The sequence below is a fragment of the Acomys minous genome (assembly GCF_964271855.1).
Source record: "Acomys minous genome assembly, chromosome: 4".
Taxonomy (NCBI): domain Eukaryota; kingdom Metazoa; phylum Chordata; class Mammalia; order Rodentia; family Muridae; genus Acomys; species Acomys minous.
This window is the reverse complement of record NC_140486.1, coordinates 98,542,372-98,550,441: the sequence shown is the minus strand read 5'-3', so window position 1 is coordinate 98,550,441 and position 8,070 is coordinate 98,542,372.

Genomic DNA, 8,070 nt, shown 5'->3' with positions numbered 1-8,070 from the left:
GAATTGCCTTGATTTTCTGCCCCATTATATCCCTCTAACAGACAGGAAGTGAAAACGTTACACAAGAAGTGGTAGCATGTTCTACCTATGGGCAGAATTTACTGGGAAAATTAATGCTTTCATGCCTTTAACACCTAGGCTAATCTTTGCTTACTCTGGCTGATTTTCTGGTCTTGTAAAAGGAATATTCTAGCTTTTTTCTAAGGTTGATTCCACAGTTACTGGGTTTCTTTTTCTTGTCGGACTACTATGTGATGTTTGCCTTTCTCCTTTTGATGTTTTGGGAACTGAAGAAGGACTGGAGAGAAGTGGTTGGCTCAATCAGAGAGTTTGTGATGCCTTCATGCTGAAAAAAAAAGAAAGAAAAAGGTCCTTAGACACTCTGACCCAGAACCCGCAGCACTGCCAATGAGCTCCCGGCTGTCCTTTTGCTGTATCCACCTGCTAGAGATTTGATTCAAAGACAATAGACATTTTAGTTCCAACAGGAACTAATGATGTTAGCATTCTGTACTGGCTAGACTTATGTCAACTTGACACAAACTAGAGTCATTTGAGAGGAAGAAAACTTGATTGAGAAAATGCCTCCATAAGATCAGGCTGTGGGGCTAGCCTGTGGAGCATATTCTATGTTAGTGTTTGATAGTGGAGGGCCCAGCCCATTGTGGGTTGGGCTGTCCCTCTCCTGGTAGTCCTGGGGTTCTGTAAGAAAGCAAGCTGAGCAAAGCCATGGGGAGACTAGAAGGGAGCAGTAAGGAATAGGGTCTGAGGAGCTCTGGGTACGTAAACTGTGAGACCTTGTATAACCTGAAAAGGGGGTGGGGTGGGGCGCAGGCTTTTGGTTAAAAACTTTCTAAAAAACATTTCAGGACCGTAAAAGCAGAGCACTGAATTAGCCAAGCCCTGTGGGACTGTCTAAGCCACAGGCCTGTGGAGCCAGCCCTGGCCTCAAGACACCAACAAAACAAAACAATAACAAAAGTACAGTCAACTCTTCTTTCTGCTTTTTTACCAATCACGTAATTTGGGGAAGCTTTCTTACATTCTTGCATTCAAGTGTCTTGTAATATGGACACCTCACTTTGGAACATTAAATAAGACAATTAATGTCATTATATAGTAAGCACTTGATAATAAGGATCATAATAGTAATAATTATAGTCTGAGCAGCAATCAGAGGTCCCCCTATTGGCATCGAGTAATTTCTGCCTCAGCTTTTCCGACACAGTGTGGCTAGGAGAATCTGGCTGTCAGCTGCCTGTTCCACCAGTGGCCCTCAGAAAAGGCCATCTGGAGCCTGAGTTTGACATTGCTCCTAGTTCAGACTCCAACGCAAGGCCAGGGGACTGCTTACATTGGCACCTCCTTGACAGGGGCGCATGTTTCCATTTACTGTTGATGTTGCCTTCCAGAATTCCAGTCCCTCGCAGGGGTCTGAAATGTCCTGGGGCTCTCTGCTTGACCTCCACACCTGGGGCTGCTGAGCCTGCTTCCTGCTGGCACTGTCTGCCTGTCCACCCGGTCGTTGACCTCCCGCGGGCCAGACCACATAGCGTGTGTGCCCTGTGGCCTTCTTGTCTCTATACTCTCTTTGACCCGACACCATGACGTCTGTATTTGCCCTCGGGCTGCCTGCTGACTCTGCTTGTAGCCCTTTGTAGCAGTTGAATGTCCTCTGAGTTTGGCGTTTCGCCCAGAACTAGTGACCCTGAAGCAGCCCCGGGCCTTGTGCTCCAATGCCCCATAACACACTGGTAAAATACAGTGCCTGTCTACCCTCACTGCCTCCATGGTTTCCTAAGCCAACAGAGAAACAATGTCTAGAAACTTCTCTGCTTGATCTGAGTTGGGTGCTACCCAAGTATGTAATGCATTCTGGGCTATACACACACCCATGAGCTGTGTTAGTCACTCGGTTTTAATTAGCACCGCTGGGGTGAGTCGCTCTCCTCCAAAGACTCCCCCTCCCTCTCCGTGATTCTAAAACGGCAGAAAGATTGGGCATTCTTTCCTTTGAGGTCAGCAAGAGTTCTCCATGAACACGCCTCTTTGTTCTTTATGACTTGATTATATTCATTAAAAATTTTCAAGTAGACCCAGTGCAGAATTACCCCCTTTGGGATTATATATACTAGTTGACAATCCTTAATCCTAAGCCATTTATTTTTCACTTGGTAGGTATTGTGGCAGTGAGCCAAATTGCACTGGAAAGATTAATAGCAAATCTGCCCCTGCTTTCCTGAGCTTAACGTGGTGCAGTGTGAATTGCCTTAACTCACCAATAGGTTCCTGCTGTCTACCTAAGGGCGCACGCTGGGCTTCAAAATGCGTGTTCTAGATAATTGTTTTTCTATTGGATGGGTAGCTCTCAAAGTGAGTTTTTGGCCCCCAATTGATTCCAGTTACAAATGACTTTGTGGAAACCATCTTTCTTGGCCTATAAATAGCCTTATAATGCTACCCTCTCCTTGGACCACTGTCGCTACACCCTCTGGACATCTCTTTCTTGATTCCCGTATGATCCACAGGATCCTTCTCTTTTGTTGCCTTGAAGTTTTCCCTCATCTCCAGACCTCTAAAGCTGCAATCATGCTTAAGGTTTGTGGTGGAGAAAGGTGTTTCCACTGTCCGTTCGACTTGTCTCCTCTCTTGCACCTTTTCTGACTAGTCTGTGCCCTGGGAGGGAAACTGAGTGGATTGTGTCATAGACTCAGTGACTGCTGTGGGTTGGCGTGTGCCCGCCTACCATTTGTGTGCTAGAGTCCAGATGCCAGTTCCACAGATGTAGCCTTATTGGGTTCTTGTGCCTGCACTTAGCTCACATGGAGTCATAGCCAGGTGAGACAGACTCTAACCAAAGCCGAGAATGTCTGTGGACACATGTCTACTTGCTATTTTCCATGGCAATATGAAGGAAGAAGCGGATCCATTTACAGCCTGGAGAGTCCAGCATTGTTCTCAACGTCAGAACCTAGGTTCAAGAGTAATAAGAACAGAGTCTCGTTATACTCACTGTCTCTTGTGGTTGCCTTCCCACACCATAGAAATCCCTAATAAATAACCCATTTTAATTTGTTTTTAATTTACCTATTTCCTTGGGTGTACTAATAAGACCCCTTCCCATTAAAAAATATTTATTTTATGAGTATTAGTGGTTTACCTGCATATATGACGGTGCACCATATTTTGACAATGCACACAGAGATCAGAAAAGGGCATTGGATCCTATAACCTGGAACTGTCAATCAAACCCAGGTCCTCTGGAAGAACAGCCGGGCCTTCAGATCATTTTTTCTTATGCTTATTTACCTCTTTGGTCATCTCTTTAAAGTACAGAGACTACCTCTAAATATTATGTCGATTCTCCATTCAGTTTCAGATCCTCCTGCTTATCTACTTGTTGTTTCCCATGGGTTATTTGATAGGCATCATAAATTCTCTTATTAAAAAATTTAGCTTTTGACACAGCCCCCTATTTGCTCCCAGTATAATCTTCTTTCTCATACCATACTTCTGATAGCTCAGTCAAAAAAAAAAAACTTGGTGTAGCATAGCTATTTGCTATTACAAAGTTGTATCTCTCACACCCCACATTCAACACTTCCACCAATCCTGTATAAACCCACATTAAAAGAAAGAGAAAGTGAACGACTCATTTATTGCAGACAGGGGTGTAAAATGCTACGATTACCATAGAAAACAATTTAGCATTTTCTGAAAGGTTAAACACAGACCTGTGTAGTAAGCATTTTTGGTTTCTTTAAAAACACAGAAATGTTCTGGGAATGTTTTTGTTTTAATCCCAGCTGAGAGCTATGGGGCTGCGTCAGACTATCCACACCAGCTGACTATGATTTGCCTCATGCTCTAGCAGGAGCATGATTTTGCCAGCTGAGGAGAGTTTATGTCTGAAATTCTAGGGATTCTTCAGAGGACATATAGAAACCAGAGACTCAAGAGAGGCAGCAGTTACTCCCGCTGCTGCTGTTGCGGCTGCTCCTGCTCCTGCTGCTGTTTCTGGTTATTGTTTGCTCCTGCAGTTTGCTGTATTGCTGCTTGAAGGTTGGAGGTATCCTGATGACGATGAAGGTCAAATTCGCCCCAAGGATCTTGTCGGCCCTAATCAGCAGGAAGTAGTCTAACGATACCAATGCCCCTTTCCCTTCTAACCTTCCTTCTCTCATACCTAGTGTTTGGGGGGGGGGTGTTGAAAGGGATAAGAGTGGTGTAGGGATGTAGGGAAAAAAAGAGCCCAATGGTAAAAGTCTGGCTACAGCCCTGAGATGGAGCTCAGCAACTTGGCTCAGGTGTAAATCCAAATGAACTGAAAGCAAAGACAGAATCAGGTATTTGTGCACCACAGTACACAGCACTGTTATCCTCAATAACTGCAAGACAGAGACAGCTCAAATACTCATCAACAAATAGCTAGAAAAGTACATATGGCATCACTTCCCAGTGGAATATTATTTAGCCAGGAAGAAAAACAAACTTTTATGCATGATACGCCACAGATGAATCTTGAAAGCATTTTGCTTAGTGAAAAAACAAACAAACAAACAAACCAGGCACAGGAGAACAGAAGAGGTTTCACTTGTAAGAAGTATCTAGAATATCAAACTCATCAAGACAGAGAGCAGATGGTGATGACCAGGAGCAAGAGGGAAGAGGTTGTTTTTATCGGGTTTAGAGCATGTGTTAGGGATTATACTATTTCCTGTTCTTGTTGCTATGATAAAATACCTACCTAACACATGGAAAGGAGGAAAGATTCATGATGGATGAAATTTTGAGGGAATAGAGTCATTGTAGCCATAAGGTGTGTGTTTGTGTGTTTGTGTGTACGTGTGTGCGTGCATCTGCGTGTATGTGTGTATTGGCTCATTACATTATGCCAGAGATTAAGAGGTAGAAGCTTAATGCAAGATTTGCTCTGAACCTCAAGGCCTGCATCCTCTTCTTGGGGACCCACTTTCCCAAGCTGGGCTACCTCTTCTGAAGGCTCTGCAGCCTTCCCCAAAAGCACCACCAGCTGGGAAACAAATGCTCAAACACATGAGCCTCTGGGGGAAGTTTCACATTCCAACCATAACAAGGATGATGAAAAAAAATGGGAGTGGATAGTTGATGTGATGGTTACACAGCACTGACTATATTAAATGCTACTCAGTTATAGACTTATGAATGATTAAAAGGATAAATATCATGGGATATATATTTTATTACTATTTGAAAAATAAATATATATGCCACTCAGTATTTTATCCAACACCATCTGTGTCTCCATTAGCAGCATATCTCATATGGACTGCTGCAATAGCCTCCTCACAGCTCTTCCAGCTTGAAAAGACTGTGTTCATATACCATTTATATCTCATATAAGCAACATGAGCCTGTCAATCAAGATACATCGGATACTATCATTTGTGCTTCATGCTCTGTAAGGTATGCCCATGTATCTCAGAATAAAGTCTAAATCCTTATTCTAGCCTATATGTTGGAGCTTCATCACCTTAGGCCTAACCTCCCTCACTTTTCTTTAACTCTTCTAGGCAGTCCAGCCTTATTTCTGCTTGAACATACCCAATAAATTCACACCTCAAGGAGCCTTCACTTGCTAGGCCCTCTGCCTGAAAGGGCTTGTGTCTTACTTCTGTCTGCCCATGTATAGCTCTTATCCCGTCACTCATGATGCCCTGATACTGTCTAAGATATGTTAAACAATACTCATTCCTGAACTTTATCTGTTAGCTTATTTTTCTTCATAGAACTTCTCTCTCCCTGGCACATCAAACACAGTACTATTTACTTGGTTCTTGCCTAGATTTTTTCCCCCTACCACATGCCTTGAAAATAGAGATTTTTGTCCCCTGATGTCTCCTGTGAACCTAGGAAACTGTTTGGCTCATAATATACTTTTGATAATGAGTGATCAGAGGTAGTACTGGTGTATCTCCTTCTGACTCAGATGGATAATTAATTCAATTAATAAAAGTTCAGACAATTTCTTATTGTGATCTGTCTCTGACATTTAACATATCATTTTGATGATATTTTAAACTTCAGGGTTTTTTTTAAATATAAAAAAATGGATTCTTTTTAAACATCTGGGGAAACTGACCACAGAACTTTGAGCAACCTGTATATAATTCTATCTCTTCTGCCCTGTTTGATCTGCAGGATCATTCACTGACTTCAATGTTGTGCTGTACCTGAATTTTCTCCAGTCCCTTGTTCCCTTTTTATCTGAGTCTTCGGGTAGTGTGTGAAGAATCATCAGAGAGAAAGAACCAAGCACCTGTTGAGGACATGCATAGAAACACACACATGTATATGCATGGATATGCACATATAAACATATGTATGTATATTATATATGTTCACATATATGTTCACATATATGTGGGTATATGTGCACATGTATGTGTATTTATGTATATATAGACGTACGTGGGTGTAACTACATATGTATGATGCGGATAGTGAGGAATTTATTTATTGCAAAGAATTGGCACATGTAGTCATGGAGTCTAATAAGCCCAGAAAGCCACTGTACAAAAGATCTATGAAAGAGTCCACAGTGTAGCTCATATGTGACAGTAAGTGCTAAGATATATCACATATATATATGTGTGTGTGATATATATGATGTGATATATTTATGATGTGATACACACACACACACACACACACACACACACACACACACACACATATATATATATAATTGCTGTACATTTTAGTCTGAAAGCTGGGAGACTTGAACTCCAAGAAGAGCTGATGTTTTCACCGGAGTCTGAAAGCAAGAGATCAGGGTTTAGCTCAAGCAAATGACATGGCTTCTCTCTACCTCTGACGCAGAGACCAGACAGCCCCTTTATTCTATTCAGGCTGTTTGGGTTTTTTTTTATTAAGGGGGGGTTTATAATTTATTTAGATTCAATTGTGAACCCCATCTCCAACCACAGAGACATGGCTAGAAACTAGATATTGTTTGAATGCATATATGGGCACCCAGGACCCAGTCAAGTTGCCATGGAAACCTAACCACCATACTTTCCTTCTTACAGTGTCCACTGGGATTGCTTCTTTGGGGTAAATGAACTACACAGTGCCTCAGGTTTCTCTTGGAGAAAACTCTGTCATCTCTTGTGTTTCCCCACTTCCAGAGGGTGTTGGTTCATATGGCGGCAGTTCTTTATGATTTTGACTATATCCTAGGGCTCAGCACCAGAGCTGTGACTGAGGATGCCTTACGGGCCTTTTTCTCAATCCTGCAAATGAACATTTGTCCACAGAGGACCTGCCATCCCGATTCTCTGTCAGCAGGAAACATGAGCAAAGGAGGCTAAAGAATGAGCAGAAAGGAAGGTGATGACAGTGGCTGGCGGCATGTTGCCTTGTGGCACTCTGAAGCCGTAGGGGAAGCTTGAATAGGCGATGCCTCTTTCTCTCACAGTTTGTGGGGCCAGAAAAATCTTCAAGCCACCTGCTCTGTGAGCTGAGAGGTCCCTGGACCCATCATACTGCAATCCTGTCTCCACAGGTCTGTTCTGGAAGACGGCCAGAAGAGGATCTTGGACGCACAGACCCACTGGAACAAGGTCTGCAGGTTTTCTTGTAGAACCCAGGTGACGGGGGACACTTGGCTCTGCCACTTGCTGGCTGAAGCTCTCATGCATACATTGGGCAAACTTTCTTTTAGACTAAATTCTACTCTGTAAGGTAGAGGCAGTGAAGCCCAGGGTTGCACTAATTCAGTGACATCCTTCTTCCCTGACTCAGGGTCCGGGAGACAGTAGAAACTCACAGGATTTAGTTTCTCTTTTGTTAGGTGGGTGAATGGTACTAGGCAGAATGTCAGGGTTGTGTTTATATCGGACTGATATAGTTAGGCCTTTGAGCTTGATTTTGTTACATTCCCAGCATTTTTTATGCATGCAGCATGCTTAGTACCATATAGTCTGCACATATCAGTCATAGATTATGTTGCTTTGTGTTCCCTCTGGGTATCTCTTTATTTCTGGTTTCCACTTTGGAAGTTTTATTTGACATCTATTAATATTCAGA